This window comes from Hippopotamus amphibius, chromosome 4 (genome assembly GCF_030028045.1).
Source record: "Hippopotamus amphibius kiboko isolate mHipAmp2 chromosome 4, mHipAmp2.hap2, whole genome shotgun sequence".
NCBI classification, from domain to species: Eukaryota; Metazoa; Chordata; class Mammalia; order Artiodactyla; family Hippopotamidae; genus Hippopotamus; species Hippopotamus amphibius.
In genome coordinates, this window is record NC_080189.1 from 37,951,121 (window position 1) to 37,969,099 (window position 17,979).

The window sequence follows — 17,979 nt, forward strand, 5'->3', positions numbered from 1 at the left end:
AGCCCTGACTTCTCCAAATAAACTGTACAATAGCCATAGGGCAACAATCACAAACCTTCCATAATGGTTAGAGATCCTTACTATTCTATTCAAAATCACCTTGTACTTCCTAAGGCATCAGCCAATTCCAGGGCAGGACCATTCTGAAGCCTTGAAGGTGGGATAAGTAGACTGGGGTGAAAAGTATTTTGGAAGTTCAATAACAAAGATTAATGGTAGTTGGTGCAGAGGCGGTAGTGCAGGGGTTAAGAGCACAGATTCTAGAACCAGACGACTTGGATTTGAACCTTTAGTTCTCCAACCATGTGACCTTGGGCAAGTCAATAACCTCTACATGCTTCAGTTTCTTCGTCCCTAAAATGGTATTAATTAAGAGGGCATCCTGTGTTACTTGAATCTGTTTTGTTCCTGAATTAAGATAGAAAGGCACAAAATATAACAGAAGGAGGAACACTCCCAAACTCATTCTATGAGGGCACCATCACCCTGATACCAAAACCAGGCAAAGATGTCACCAAAAAAGAACATTACAGGCCAATATCACTGATGAATATAGATGCAAAAATCCTCAACAAAATACTAGCTAACAGAATCCAATAGCATATTAAAAAGATCATACACCATGATCAAGTGGGATTTATCCCTGGGATGCAAGGATTCTTCAATATATGCAAATCAATCAATGTGATACATCATATCAACAAATTGAAGGATAAAAACCATATGATCATCTCAATAGATGCAGAAAAAGCTTCTGACAAAATTCAACATCCATTTATGATAAAAACTCTCCAGAAAATGGGCAGAGAAGGGCATTACCTCAACATAATAAAAGCCATATATGAGAAACCAACAGCCAACATCGTTCAAAATGGTGAAAAACTGAAAGCATTCCCTCTAAGAACGGGAACAAGACAAGGGTGCCTACTCTCACCATTATTATTCAGCATAGTTTTAGAAGTTTTAGCCACAGCAATCAGAGAAGAAAAAGAAATAAAAGGAATCCAAATTGGAAAAGACCAGATGACATGATATTATACATAGAAAACCCTAAAGATGCTACCAGAAAAGTGCTAGCACTAATCGGTGAATTTAGTAAAGTAACAGGATACAAAATTAACACACAGAAACATCTTGCATTCCTGTACACTAACAATGAAAGAGCAGAAAGAAAAAATAAGGAAACACTCCCATTTACCATTGCAACAAAAAGAATAAAATACCTAGGAATAAACCTGCCTAAGGAGGCAAAAGACCTGTATACAGAAAACTAGAAGACACCGATGAAAGAAATCAAAGATGATACAAACAGATGGAGAGACATACCATGTTCTTGGATTGGAAGAATCAACATTGTGAAAATGCCTATACTTCCCAAAGCAATTTACAGATTCAATGCAATCCCTATCAAATTACCAATGGCATTTTTCACAGAACTAGGACAAGAAATCTTACGATTTGTATGGAAATGCAAAAGACCCCGAAGAGCCAAAGCAATCTTGAGAAGGAAAGATGGAGTTGGTGGAATCAGGCTTTCTGACTTCAAACTATATTACAAGGCCACAGTGATCATGACAATATAGTACTGGCACAAAAACAGAAATGTAGATCAATGGAACAGAACAGAGAGCGCAGAGGTAAACCCAAGCACATATGGGCACCTTATCTTTGACAAAGGAGGCAAGAATATACAATGGAAAAAAGACAGCCTCTTCAATAAGTGGTGCTGGGAAAATTGGACAGCAACATGTCAAAGAATGAAATTAGAACACTTCCTAACACCATATACAAAAATAAACTCAAAAAGGATTAAAGACCTACATGTAAAGCCAGACACTATAAAACTCTTAGAGGAAAACATAGGCAGAACACTCTATGACATACATCAAAGCAAGATCTTTTTTGATTCACCTCCTAGAATAATGGAAATAAAATCAAGAATAAACAAATGGGACCTCATGAAACTTAAAAGCTTTTGCACAGCAAAAGAAACCATAAACAAGAACACAACCCTCAGAATGGGAGAAAATACTTGCCAATGAAGCAAAGACAAAGGATTAATCTCCAAAATATACAAGCAGCTCATGCAGCTTAATACCAAAAAAGCAAATAACCCAATCCACAAATGGGCGGAAGACCTAAATAGACATTTCTCCAAAGAAGACATACAGATGGTAAACCAACATATGAAAAGAGGCTCAATATCACTAACCATTACAGAAATGCAAGTCAAAGCCACAATGAGGTATCACCTCACACTGGTCAGAATGGCCATCATCAAAAAATGTAGCAACAATAAATGTTGTAGAGGGTGTGGAGAAAAGGGCACTCTCCTGCACTGTTGGTGGGAAAGTAAGTTGGTACAGCCACTGTGGAAAACAGTTTGGAGGTTCCTTAAAAAACTAAAAATAGAACTACCATATGATCCAGTAATCCCACTTCTGGGCATATACCCAGAGAAAACCATAATCCAAAAAGAAACATGCACCATAATGTTCATTGCAGCACTATTTACGATAGCCAGGACATGGAAGCAACCTAAATGTCCATCAACAGATGAATGGATAAAGAAGATGTGGCACATATATACAATGGAATGTTACTTAGCCATAAAAAGGAATGAAATGGAGCTATATGTAATGAGGTGGATAGACCTAGAGTCTGTCATACAGAGTGAAGTAAGCCAGAAAGAGAAAAACCAATACTGTATGCTAACTCATATATATGGAATCTAAAAAAAAAAAAAAAAATGGTACTGATGATCCCATTCACAGGGCAAGAATAAGGATGCAGATGCAGATGCATAGGAAGGACTGGAGGACATGGGGTTGGGGGGGCGGGGTGCGAAGGGGAATCTGGGATGAAGTGAGAGAGTAGCATAGACATATATACACTACCAACTGTAAAACAGATAGCTAGTGGGAAGTTGCTGTATAACAAAGGGAGATCAACTCGATGATGGGTGATGCCTTAGAGGGCCAGGACAGGGAGGGTGGGAGCGACTCGTGGGAGGGAGGGAATATGGAGATATATGTATAAATACAGCTGATTCACTTTGGTATATCTCAAAAATATTCCAATAAAGAGCTTAAAAAAAAAAAGGCAAACTCTAGCATCTACCTCATGGGGCTGTGATGTGGAGTAAACAGCTTAATACACGTTTGATGTTATTTACACCTAGAACATGTTAACTGCTATGGAAGTGTTTGCTGTTATTCTTCGGCACTATATTTTGCCCGCTAGATGAGATCTCAGCCCCCCAACATGTATCAGTCCTCCAGTGTCTGTCTGGTGTCAGGGTATGGGAAGAGCTCACATTGTGCATCTTCCCAGCTGGCTCTCTTAGGCTATTAACTGGGTTATGCTCATTGGGTCCATCTCTGAAAGGTCACTAAGGAAGACAGAGAACATGTTCATCCTTTAAGCAGAAGACAAATGACAGGTTCCAGATCTTTAATAGAGAGGCGAAGCAGTAAAAAGCCTCCAGTCTAGAAAGAATAGGTTAAAAAAAAATAAAACTCCTGCTGTACCCAAACAAATGAATGGCTCAGACAGGAAGTCCCTTTGTGGGCAGGACTTATATCTCTTCAATTCACCAGTGTATATCCAGAAAATAGCACAGGGGCTGCCTGACGCAGAGGAAACACTCAATACATGAATGACTGAGGTCTCAGCAGTTTATTTCAATACTATGATTTAAGTTGCAAAGAACTTCAGGCTACCTCCCTGAGTTTTTCCAAGTCTACCTCTGCTGCCAAGAGAAGACAGTAAAGAGAAACCCACCTCTCTGCTCTCCTCGCCCGCTGGCATCTCCTCTAAGGAACATTCATGAATGGCAGAGATTCACTTCAAATTCTCTGACCCTCTCCCTTGGAGCCTTTTTCTTTTAAGTTTGGTTTTCAAACTGAAAATATATTTTGATAATACCTTTCAAAATGCTATAGCTCATTCTTATTCTCCATGTGACGACAATTTTTTCTGTCTTCCACCTTTAGCAATATACAGTATGCCCTCTTTTTTTTTTTTTCCAGCTCTACAATAACATGTCTAAAGTTAAGAAAAAAAGATAATCCAGTCTTAATAATTTGTATATATTTCTTGAGTTCAAAATGTCTAGGGACAAAGAGTTGTTTTGAAATCTTAAAATATATATTTATATAAATATGTGTATATAATCTTGATGTGGAGATACTGCAGAATTTTTTAATGAAAGATTTGATGCCATGATGCAGACAAACCATCAGCTTTAGTCAGCCCTGTGGAACAAGGCTTCTGTGAAACAACACATAAAGCTACCAATTTCAGAAGCTTTATTTTAGTTTCAAATCCCTAAATCAGATGAGGAAGACCCACACACATATGTTTTTAAATTGAGGTTTCTGACCTAAGTAAAAATCCATCAAAAAGCAATTTTTATACTGAAGAGGAAATAGGAATATTCCATATTAAATTTAGAACAGGGAACATCAAGCCATTCTATATTTTAGTTCTGTGCTATATTCAGTTAAGGTAAAGTGTAACAGATGGCGGGGGGGGGGGGGAGAAAAATCTAAAAAAGCAGGTAGATGAAAATTCGACATTCATCACATCCTGAAAGGACAAAAGTTGAGGGGATTCACCAGTATTACTTTTAAGTCATCCCTAACCTAACCTCAGAAAATCCAACCTTTTTGAAATTTTTTCTGTTTTTCTAATTTTAAACTGAAAATAAACAGGCTTTACAAAATTTGAAACCACTGAGTGAAAAATAAAATTTAACAATATTAATTACATTACCGAAGTGATTTCCATTTTGGTCTCACAAAAAATTTCTGAATCATTCAACAAAGAAACAGCAAAAGAAATCAGTCAATTTCCAAGCATGATGCCAACCAAAGTTCTGCCTGCACTCTTATAGCAATGTCTGAACTCTAATATCTCTTTCTATAGTCATTCTTCTGCTCCTTTTAGTAATATTTATATAAAGCACTTTTTCCCTCAAACTCATCAGCATGATATTGTAAATAAATTGTGACTCATTCATCGGAGGAAGCTATAGAGTAGCTAAAATTTATAAACTGGAGCTACATTTATTTTGATAGATAAATCTTAAACATAATGTGTTTAGCAAAAGCAATTTGTAAAAAGGAAACATACAGTATAATCCAATTATATAAAGCTTAAAAACTTTGTAAAAACTCTATGTTTCTTGTGGGCACATAAATATAGTAAATAGAGAAGCATGATGAATATATAGCTTAGGATAGTAGTTTTCTCTTATGAATACATAAGGGACTTACTAGCTGAAATATTTTATTTCTTGAAAAAACTATCTGAAGCAAATTTGGCAAAATATTAAGATTTGTCTAAGTTGTATGAGGAATATAGACATATCCTTCTCTAAACTCTTCTATTTGCTTGATATAATTTATAATTTTAAGGAAAAAAATAAGCAAATAAGTTATCTCAGGTTAGGTAGCTAAAAAACAATAATAAGATATCTTCAGAGAATGAAGAAAAAGGAATTCATAAAGGTTAAATTAAAAAGAATGCAGTAGAAAACATAAAGGAGTAAAAGTAATCAATAAAATCAAACATAGCACTTTGAAAAAGTCCCATAAAATAGATAACAGCTTTGAGTCTTTTGTTTAGAATAAATGAAAAAAATAAATACCATTTATAATGAAAAAAGAGATATATCTACAAATACAGAGGAGAATGTAAAAGAATACCAAACTTTCTAATACCAATTAATTTGAAAATATAGATAAAATTATTTTCTCCTAAAAATATAGATTATCAAACTGAACCAGAGAGAAGAAAAAATGTGACTATAACAACTCGTAAAAATAATTGCAAGAATTGTCAAAGTTCTATCCTAAACATAGGCTCCAGTCCCAGATGGTTTTATAAGTTTTAGTAAACCTATAAAAGGCAGGTAATTACTATGTTACATAAACTCTTTCAGAGCATAGAAAGCATAAAAATCTTCCCATATCATTCTATAAGAACAGCCCAACTTTATGTCAAAAGTAAATAAAGATATCTCAAAAATAGAATGCTATAATCTCATTTTAAAACACTGATGTAACAACCCTAAATAAAATATTATCTAACAGAATCCAACAGTTTGTTTTTAAAGTAACACATTAGAACTATCAGGGACATTAGTCATTCTTCTGGGCTACCTGGTATCTGAAAACCTGTCCTTTGTTTAGGGAATCCCCAATCTCCTTTCAAGGAAGCTTCCCATGCCACATATTTTCTTTACCAACTTCCCTCAAAGTTAAAGCAAGAGATACATGACCTAGGCTTTGCTGATCAGACTTTGAGCACTCAGAGGCTTTGAGTGCTCCAGACTTTGAGCTGGAAGCACCTGCCATGAAGAAGCAGAAACTGCTCAGAATCCATTCGTTGGACAGTAGAGGCTACATCCAAGCACAGGGATGGTAGGGCCAAAGGAAGTATCTGCTGACCAGCTTAAGTGATAAAAACCATGGTGTCTGTGCTCTGCAGTTTACGCAGTGTATCTTTCCTGGACCAGTTCTATGAAATAATCTGAGGCTTTGTTCTGGACCATGTAGTCTGATTCTTTTGACTTCCCAGAGATTCCAGGAGTTCTTTGATTGCTTTCTATAAATTGCTTTCCTGCTTAACTTAGCATGAGTTGGTTGTGTTGCTTGCAACTAAAAACGTGGACTAATTTACTGATGAAGTAGAGTTTATATCAGCAATGCGAGGATGATTTAATACTAATAAATCTATGTATGTGATTCACTACATGAACAGATTGAAAAAGAAGAGCCATCAATTTTACAGCCCAAGACTGTTTGATGACATTCAACATCTCCTACTGACTAAAAATAATACAAAATAAAATCTTATCAAGCTAGGAATAGTAGGAAATTTTCTTAATTCATAAAGGATATCTACCAGAAACAGATAACAAATATCATGCCCAATGTGAACACATTGGAAGTAATTCCATTTGATGTCATGAACAGGACAAAGATGTCCACTCTTACCAGAACTATTCAAGCATGTACCTGAGATCCTGCCCAATGCAATTAGATAATTAAATAAATGAGGTAAACAGTAGAAAAGTGATCAAACTGTCATTATTTACAAAGGAATATGGTTGCTTACGTAGAAAATCAAGAGAAACCAAGTGAAAAACTGTTAGTTTTTCAAGGAGTTTAGTAACATAGGCAGATATAAGATACGTGTATAAAAACATCTATAACATTGTGATATACTAGTGATAATCAATTATTTTAATATAGTAAAAAAACCTACCATTTATAATAGAGAAAGAAATATAAAATATATAGGAAGACACCTGTCCAAAATGTTCAAAAAGTATATGAAGTATGCAAAACTCAACTGAAGGACATAAAATTGTATTTGAGTAAATACAGAGGCCCACCTTGTTCTTCAATAGTTTTCTCCTAGGGAATTATTATTAATTTAATTAATATAATTTTATTCAAAATCCCAACAGGATTTTTGTTGTGTATGTAACTTAACAAGCTGATTCTAAAGTTCACCTGGAAGAAAAAATTCTCAATTATATCCAAAAAATGTTTGAAAATAAAAAGAATAAGAGAGGAACTGCCCTAACATGTACTCGAACATACTATGGAGCCCCAACAATAAAAACAGAGTTGGACTGGCACTGAGGTATACAAAACACAGATCAGACTAGCGAGTCTAGAAATCGCTCTTCAGATACTCCATGCTATTCCATTTCCATAACGGAATACTTGATGAAGTTGATGTTTAATATCTGTGTGGAAATGATGAACTTTTCTAAATATAATATGATAACTGGCTATACCTTAGAGTAGGGGAGAATTCAATCTCTTCTCCCCACCAAACATAAAATTAAATACTTAAGCACAAAAGAATTTGAATAAAATGAGAATAGTTTCAAAATCTTGGTAAGGGAAAGGTCTTGCTAAGCAAGACACAAAATCCAGAAACTAAAAATTCTAATAAATTGGACAACACCAAAACATAAACTACTATATGGTATAAGGTACAAAGTTCTTAAAAGAGTGAGGACACAGTATCAGAAAATATTCAATAATAACAGACAAGGGTTTGTGTCCATAATATGTAAAGAGAACATGTAAAGAGAAACTTTCACTTTTTCACTTGTTACCCCATATACTCTGTATTGTTTGATTATTTAACAAGAATTTTCTCATATCTGTTTTTAAGATTAAAAAGCTAGAAAGGAAGTAATATCACTCTTCACCAAGATTATCTACCTCAGTTTTTCTATTTAAAAATATCTCAGGTTCAAGACTTCAAAGTCTATAAAAAATATTGCTCCATCTACTTGGTTATTTAAGTTGAAAATAAGCTTACTTAAAAGGAGGAAATCGTGCATTATATGTTTGTTCCCTGTTGCAGCATTAACCAAGAAAAATAACATTGCCATTACTTCCAGTCAAGATGAATTTGCAACATGGGCTGCTTTAATATTCTTAAACTAGAATTCAAAAATGCTTGATAAATGGTTTGTAAACAGTGGTGCTATATCATCAAAATAATTTAGGATACCAGAAATAAAATAGTGGCCTTGTGTCTCATTAATATGACTGCTTAACTACCACAGTGACAACCTTGGTAACAAATTTCCACAAACTTGGTGGCTCAAAACAACAGAAATTTATTCTCTCAGAGTTCCGGAGGCCAGAGTCTGAAATTAAGGTGATGGCAGGATTGGTTCCTTCTGGAGGTTCTGAGGGAGAATCTGTTCCATGACTTTCTTCTAGTTTCTGGTGGCTGCTGGCAATCTCTGGTATCCCTTGTCTTGACTTGTGGCTACCGTCCCCTCTCTGTCTTCTTCATATGGTCTTTTCCTCTGTGTCTCTCCTCTGTATTTGTGTGTGTTTGGGTCATCTCCTTTGTCACTTGTAAGAATACTTGTCATTGGATTTAGGGCCTACCCTAATCTACAATGATCTCACCTCAAAATTCTTAATTAAATCCACAAGACCCTATTTCCAAACAAGGTTACATTCACAGGTACCAGGCTTGGGACTCAGACATGTATTTTGAGGATACACAATTTAACCCACTACAGGCACCACGGCAGGAGAGGCCCCTGGACTGAGAAGACTGGAGAAGGCTGAATGGAGGAGGTAGCACCTCGCCTGGTCCTTGAAGGATGTCTGAGAGTCTGAGAGATCAAGAGGAGAACACAGGACTCTACAGAAGTAGGAAAATGTTAGAAATGGGGTGTGTGGGTGAAGAGCAGGGTCAGGACATAGTATTCCTGGGGATAGAGTTGGAGTCTCCACCAGCTTATGAAGAATGTATCAAATTACGTTTGGATATTTGTCAGAAGATCAGGTTATCTAGTAAAATAAGTTGACCAGATATATCCTTTGTAATAAAGCTATTTGTTTCTAGGAAAAACAAAATCTCCACATGAGGGGGCTTTTTTCTTGAAAATTTTATTTCTATAGATTATTTTAAAATATTTTAGATAGTTATTAGTGGAAAAAATCAAATTTCCATGGAACTGGCTGTCCTGAAAGTTTACTGCTTGAGCAGGGAGGTTAGGCTTATATATTGAAATGCTACACTGGGACAGGATTACACAAAGAACAGCTCCATCTCATCAGCAGGTACAGGCTAGTTGATGACCTTTTGGTAACTAGCATTGGGAAAGAATGTCAAACTGTTGCATCTGTAGGAGGCATTGAGGTTGATAGTTAGGGACAACAGTTATTAAATAGTCTTGCTTCAAATCCAGGCTCTACTCTTGTCCCTTTACTGGCTAGTTAATTTTGAGCGAGTTACTCCATTTCCTAGTCTCTAAAAATAGGGTAATAACATTATCCAACTCATATGTTTATTGAGAGGATTAAATGAGATGGTGTGTGAGTTTCCCAGGACTGCCATAACAAAGGACCACAAACTGGTGGCTCAAAATGACAGAAATACATTGTCTCACAGTTCTAGAGGCTAGAGGTCCAAAATTAAGGTTTCTGTGGGACCATTCTCTCTCTGAAACCTGTAAGGGAGAATCCTTCCTTGCCTCTTCTAGCTTCTGGTGTTGGTTGGCAGTCTTCAGTGTTCCTTGGTTTGTAGATACATCACTCTAATCGCTCCCTCTGTTGTCACATGACCATCTTCTCCCTGTGTCCTTTTCTCCTCTTCTTATAAAGACACCAGTCACACTGGATTAAGGGTCCACCCTACTCCAATATAACCTCATCTTAACTAATTACATGTGCAACCACCTTATTTTTTTTAAAGTCACATTCTGAAGTACTGGGGGTTAGGATTTCAACATATGTAGGGAGATGGGGATGCACAATTCAACCCATAAGAAAAGGTATCTGAAAATCCCTCGGCACTCAATAAATACTCACTACACTTTGCTACTAGCACAAAGGCAGAAGAAGGCAACAATTATGAACCAGATTGACACTGTGTTATCTCATACTTGGCAGGTGCTTGGTGCTTAGTAAAAAGGTGGTTGATATGATGATTTTGTATTTACATTTTTATGTTAGAAGTTTAAATAAGCTCAGCGTAGCTGTCTGCCAAACTAGAAACAGCATCCGTAAGTACAAGAACTATGTCCTCTACTTCTCTTGTATGGTCCAGAGCTTACTCTTATATCTTATAAGAGTTTAAATGGCAGATGAATACATACACGTTTATAACCACAGCTCTGCAGTTTCAAATGGATGCACAACATCATTAAACTCGTTATTAAAGTTGTTTAATTTGTGTTTAGAAGCAAAAGTCTGACCACCCCACCTTCCTTGAGGTGAGACGAGGCTTCTTCATCTTTTTCAGTGGCAAAATCCTTCTAACACATAGAATTTAGTAAGTTTTTTTTTTTTACAGCCTGGACAGGTTCTTCCATAAGACATGCCTCTCCCCATGTTGCTATACACTTGGCATTGCTCATCTTCCATGCCTTCAAGTGAAAAGGAGAAAAATGAGTTTCCTTAAAAACATTTTTATAGTGATTTAAAAATACAAAAGATTGATGGGAAGAGCGCCAAAACTGAATTAAATCGTAAGATTTATCAAGATGAAAATCTTCCATTCAGAATTAAATGATTTTAGGGGTTCTGGAATCTGTTGTATGTAGAAAATCAGTTCAGTCATCAGACTAGAAGATACATGTGAAAAAACTCCTCTTATCAAAATCTTATTATATTTCCTTAAATGTCCTTTTAAAAGTTATACCTGGGACAAACTGCAATTGTATCTTAAATTTTTCAAAATCAATCTATCACAAAAGACAGACTGAAAAAATTTAGGAAAGGTGCATTGATAAAGGAAATGTTAAATAAGCCAATTTAACCATTATATGCTATCTTTAAGTAAATATGTAACAGAAAGAAACAGGAGAACTTAGATGGAAGGGAATGTGAAAAAGAAGAAAGAATTGCTGTTTCTGTATGGGGAGAAAATTAGGTATAGGAAGTCAAGTAGGGAAGGATGACCCAGGCAGGTCTGGGAGGACATTTTGCTAGCAAGACACCTTCCACAGAATGGGAATTCTATGAATATTAAAGAGGAGGAAGCCAGGGAGAAGGAGCTGGAAGATGAGAGAACTGTCATTGAGAGGAGAATATCCTACACTAAAGTATTGGTATCCACTGTTGATAGCTATAGTTAAAATACCAGGGTCATAAACAGGCATTTCTCCAAGGAAGACATACGGATGGCCAAGAGGCACATGAAAAGCTGCTCAACATCACTAATCATTAGAGAAATGCAAATCAAAACTACAATGAGGTATCACCTCACACTGGTTAGAATGGGCAACATCAGAAAATCGACAAACAGTAAATGCTCGAGAGGGTGTGGAGGAAAGGGAACACTCTTGCACTGTTGGTGTGAATGTAAATTGATACAGCCACTATGGAGAACAGTATGGAGGTTCCTTGAAAAACTAAAAATAGAGTTACCATATGAACCAGCAATCCCACTGCTGGGCATATACCCAGAGAACACCATAATTCAAAAAGACACATGCACTCCAATGTTCATTGCAGCACTATTTACAAGAGCCAGGACATGGAAACAACCTAAATGCCCATCAACAGATGAATGGATAAAAAAGATGTGGTACATATATACAATGGAATACTACTCAGCTGTAAAAAGCAATGAAACTGGGACATTTGTAGAGACATGGATGGACTTAGAGACTGTCATACAGAGTGAAGTGAGTCAGAAAGACAAAAACAAATATCATATATTAACACATATATGTGGACTATAGAAAAATGAGGCAGATCAACCAGTTTGCAGGGCAGAAATAGAGACACAGATGTAGAGAACAAACATATGGACACCAAGTGGGGAAAGCGGGGATGGTTGGGGTGGAATGAATTGGGAGATTGGGATACCAAATTGTACACTCTAAATATATGCAGTTTATTGTGTGTTAACTGTATCTCAATAAAAGTTCTTAAAAAAAAATACCAAGGTCAGTTAGAAAAACCAAAGCTTAGAATAAAAATGATTGAGGTCTGTTAAAAGGTAGAGGGCAACCTACCTAAATATACCTAGATGTTTATCTTTCTATAAACCTTGATATTCAATGGAAGTTGTCAAGAGAAAGTAGGGTGCCATTGAACTGGGGATGTGGCAGATATGGGCTATAGGCTTGATTCTGTCTCTTACTAGTTCTGTCTCCTTGGGTAAGCCATGAAAGCGCTCTCATTTCCAAATGTTCCCACTGATAATTTGTTTCTCATTGGATGGTTCAGAGCATATAAATCTAAAATCTAAAATTATATGATTCTGAGTTTATGGATTTGTTATTTTAATGGAGATAGATATATAATTCTGTGAGCACACATATACAGGAATGATATTTAAAATATTTCAACTAGAGCAACATCAATTAACCATGACAGAAGCTGGTTGCAAACAACCATTATGGTCATACCTCCTGGATATCAGCTCTGCAAGGAAAATAAGATATAAATAGATAGGTAATAGATAGATGGATAAACAGATTGACTGATTTGAGTGTAAAAATGGCTACTCATATTTTCAGTGAACTCAATCTATACTCACTCCATAAAAATGCAATCCGTGTGCTACTGTTCACCTGGTATAACGTTCCTGTACTGTAGACCTATGAATCAGAAAAAATACAAAGCCTCTAGGAAGGAAGAGAAGAAGAAAAGGAGGAAGAAGAGAGGAGGGAGGGAGAAGCAACTCCATTTTAGGACTGTGATTCCTACATGTAGTAGAGGTTCTGGTTAGACTATAGCCAGAACTAGGAATTGCTTGGCAAGTAAATACTTATTTTTATTCTCTGATTTACATAGCAGTGAAGGAGATTCTTGGGGGAAAAAAAATCTCAAACTACAAGTCAAATTCAGTTGTACAGAGTTCAAAGAATCATCCTTATTTCTGTCAAGTCACTCATCTGATGAACCAGAGCCAGAAGCAAGGAAGTTGAGAGAATCCAGGTGAGTCCCTGAAGGGAATTCCTCCTTAGAGAAGGAAGAGTCTGGCACGGGGCACAGAAGAATGGAGAGGTTCTGATGCAGTCAGCAGTTGGGTGCAGCTGAAAGGGATTGTCTTAGAAGTAAGAATATGGCCTCTGGACCCTCCAGATAGCAGATTCTGAACTGCCTCTGACATCACCTCCTGTGTGACCTTAGCAACTCCTAGACTTTGATGTCTTTATCTGTGGAAAGGTGGGGATGATGGTAACAGTCCCTGTACCTTCCCCATAGGGTGGCTGTGAGCATAGATGGAGGTATTGCATGTAAAGCCCTTAGAGAGAACTTGACACATATTAACTGTTGTTACCCTGGAAGCTCAGGTATGTTTGGAATAGAAAACATGAGTTTCCTGAGTGGGATCTGAAAATAACAATCAATAACAGCAACAACTATGACAACAGCCTCACTAGATTCTGTATCATTTAGGGAACCTGCTTGGGGTGCCCCAACTCCACTCCATTCAGTCCTATCTGTCCTCGTAGGAAAGCATTTTTGTTTTCCCATCCAAGAAAGCAGTTTAGGCTTGGAGAATTTGGAGCTTCCTTCACTGTGGAGGAGAATGTGAAGCCTTTGATTTGAAAGCAAAGACCCCCAGAGCTGGACTGTCTAAGGGAAAAGAGCTCCTAGCATTGAAGCAGGTGGAAACAACCTACCCAGGGGAAGCAGAGGGCACTGAGGAAGAAGAAAGGGACACTTGTTCCCCATTCCCATCAACACGTCAACCTTTCCAATTAAAAAGAACTGTTAGAAGAACATCTTTATAACTGCTGCCTATCACAATCTAGAAGAGGTTGAAGAACTGGCTTGGGGTGATGCCAGGCTTGAAGAAACAAGAACCATCTGCAGAACAACTGAGGCTGCCTGGCACTAACTAGAGTCCAAGTCCAAGGCCAGAGTGGGTTAAGTCTACAAGTTAGAAGAGGGAACTAGCGTCAAGGTCATATTGAATCGGGTACCAGATCATCATGCAGAAACAACACAAGATGTAGTTGCCCATCCCTCAGTGCACCTGGCCTACTGGATCCCCCAACAGTGGAGCCAATAAAAGACCAGCCCTATGAGAAGGCTCCATCTCACTGGAGGGTCAGGAAGAGGAAAGGAACTTGCAAGAGTTCACTTTTAAAAGATTAGAGTAATAAATTGCTTAAATTATTAGTCCAGAGGTTATTTTGAGGTTTTTTCCAATGTCATGCATTGATATAAAAAGTAATGCTAATGATAGGTAAAGCCACTACTTTAAATTGTTAAAAATGTCATAAGCAAGTTCTCAAAATTAATAAGTCACCTAGAAACACATGCCTGCTTTTATGAAGAGCTAAGTATACCGTTTGGGGTGAGGATGTGGGGCCATAAGCTACATAATCACGAAAACATTTTAGTATAAAGGATTCTCTTTTGTTTTCAAAATGTAAAAATTGACATCTTTATTATTTCTAGTCTACTCTGCATCCTTATGTGATAATGAGTTTTCATATAAAACCAGTTACCATGGTGGCCAGAGACCTCCCTTCTATGTAAAGTGAGTGTATGTATCACTATTTCAGATGCATTATTTTCAACTCTGTTCCTTCTATACGTGTCTTCCCCATTAATATTTCAGCATTAAGATGATCCACAACACACTTAAGCTCTTTGCTCTGGCTATCAAGATGACTCAGCCACCCTGTCTTGTAAATAACAAGGTTCCGACGTTTACAGATTACTCCTGTCAGCGAAAAAGTGGTTAAAGTGAAAATTACCCACTCCTGGCAGACGTTCATGTGAACTTAGGTTTGGGTTTTTTCTTGGGATTTATAACCTTGACAGTTAATTTTGCCGGCCTCTTTTAAAGCCTGTCATTTAGCACAAATTGACATTTAAGCAGCTTTTCTAAGCTCTGGTATAAAAATGCTAAAACAGCCTGGGTTTTTTCCTATTAACATCACCTACTATTTATTATTGTAGTCAAAGAAGTGAATCATCAATTTTCCCCTTTCAACATTTTCTTAGGAATTGAAAGTGGTGAAGAAGAGAGAACATCCTCAGTCAATTTTTTTCCTTCTTCAAAAAGAAAAAATAAGCTACTTAGATTAACATTTAAAACTTGTGTACAACAAAAGACACTACAAAACAAAGACAAGCCACCAACTGAGAGTTAGGATGCATTAACAATAAAGGGTTGGCTACCCTGAAAAAGACAACATTTATTAGTGTTGGCATGGATGTAGAGAAAAGAGAACCCTTGTGCACTGTTGGTGGGAATGTAAATTGGTGCAACCACTGTGGAAAACAGTATGGAGGTCGCACAAAAAAAATTATTTTTAATTATCATATGATCCAGCAATCCCACTGTGGGTATTTATCTGAAGGAATCAAAACACCAATTTAAAAAGATATCTGCACCCCATGTTCATAATAGCATTATTTACAATAGCCAAGACATGGAAACAACCTAAGTGTCCATTGGTAGATGAATGGATAAAGAAAATGTGATATATATATGATATATATGCATATATACACAATAGAACACTATTCAGCCATAAAAAAGAAGGAAATCCTGTCATTTGTGACAACATGGATAGACCTTGAGGCCATTAAGCTAAGTGAGATAAGTCAGACAGAGAAACACAAATACTGTATGATCTCACTTATATATGGAATCTAAAAAAAAAAAAAAAAAAAAAAAGTCAGGTTTGTGGTTACCAGATGCAGGGGGAGAAGGATGAGGGAACTGGATAAAGATAGTCAAGGTATACAAACTGCGAGTTAGGAAGTAAATAAGCACCGAATGCAACGTACAACATGATGGCTATAGTTAACACTACTATATAGTATATTTGAAAGTTGCCAAGGGAATAAATTCATCAGTTCTCAACATAAGGAAAAAATTTTTCTTTTTTCTTTTTAATCTATATGAGGTGACATTAATTAAATTTATTTTGGCACCATTTCACAATATATGTAAATCCAGTCATTATGCCATCTGTCTTAAACTCATACAGGGCTGTATGTCAATTACATCTCAATAAAACTGAAAAAAAACCACCAACAACAAAGGGTTAGTCCAGAATATATATATATATATATATATTTGTAAAACAACTACAAATATTTAGAAAAAAAATAACCCAACGGGAAAATGGGAAGGAATAGAAAGTAGCAATTTAAAAGAGAGACAGAAGGGCCATATAAAAAGATGCTCAATCCTACTAGTCATTAAAGAAAGCCAAATTAACACAATGAAATGCCATTTTACATTCATTAAGATGCAAAAACTTAAAGTTCTGCAAGAAGAAGGTGGTGGATTGAACTGGTCTCTGTGCTGTCATATTCATTGGCCCTCACCCCAATCTAACTGCCACATCACTTTCCAGCCAAATGGCTCCTGGGCTTAGAGGGTGTGGGCAGGCTACAGCTCTGCTAGTCCTGAAGGAGAGAGATGAACCCAAGGAACGGCTGGGGACTAGCAGCGAAAAGGCTTAGGAGAAAGAGTAGATCAGGCTGAGGATTCTAGAGAAAGCTTGGCCCGTGGAGATCCTTGGTCCCCTGGGTGAATGCTGCTGTTCTTTCTATCCCCTAAGGAGCTACAGAGAAACCAGGCAGGTGCACAGTCTTCTCTGTCCTGAAAGATGGGAGTATGACACCCTTTGCTAGCATTTTGCTTCTTTTAGGAAGATTGTATTTTACTTTTTTAAACTCTAAGAATACAGAGTTTAGTTAACTCGAAGGGATGCACATTTATTACAAAAGGCTTCACAGGAACACCACAGAAGGACTTCAGTCACATCAGCATAGAACTCATTCTCCTTGGAAAGAAAAGAACAAGGTCTGGTTGACAAAGACTGGGGAAGTAGGAAGGAACTCTCTATGCATCCTTTCCAAGTCTCTGTTGTTATGCACAAAATGTCATCAAGGTTGCAACACTGGTCTTTCGTTACAAGGTGAGGTCCATGTATGCTTACTTCCCCATCAATGTTGTTATTCAGGAAAATGGGTCTCTTCTTGAAATCTGAAATTGCTTGGGTAAAAAATATATCCACAAAGTTGGGATAAGGCCAGGCTTATTACTTGTGCAATCTCTCAAGCTGAAAAAGATGTGTTAATTCTTGAAGGAAACAACTTTAAACTTGTATTGAAGATGCTTCAATTTAAAAAGCCACACTAATTAAAAACAAGGGTATCAGAAAGGTTTTGGATGGTATCTGTCTCTGATACAGGAAGAGTTCAGTGGGCAGATGAATAACGAATAACATCTAGAAGCTGCCCAGCTACAGAAACAATGAAATACTGAATGACACTCACTACCTATTTGTGATATTTAAAGAGCACAATTGAAATCATCTATTGAAAAACAAGTGTGAGGGTAAAATAAAGGCATTTTGAGATATTTAAAATCAGCTCTAAGTAATTCTTGCATTAAAGGAGAAATCACATCTAACAATTACTGATAAAATGAACATCGATGAGAGTACAGCACCTCTCCTATATTGCATGCAGCCAAAGAAAT

General features: G+C 36.8%; 1 pseudogene; it reads left to right on the forward strand.

Moving 5' to 3' along the window:
* The first annotated feature begins 3,243 nt into the window (after positions 1–3,243).
* On the forward strand, positions 3,244–17,715 carry LOC130851859 (60S ribosomal protein L9-like; annotated as a pseudogene).
* Positions 17,716–17,979: the final 264 nt, after the last annotated feature.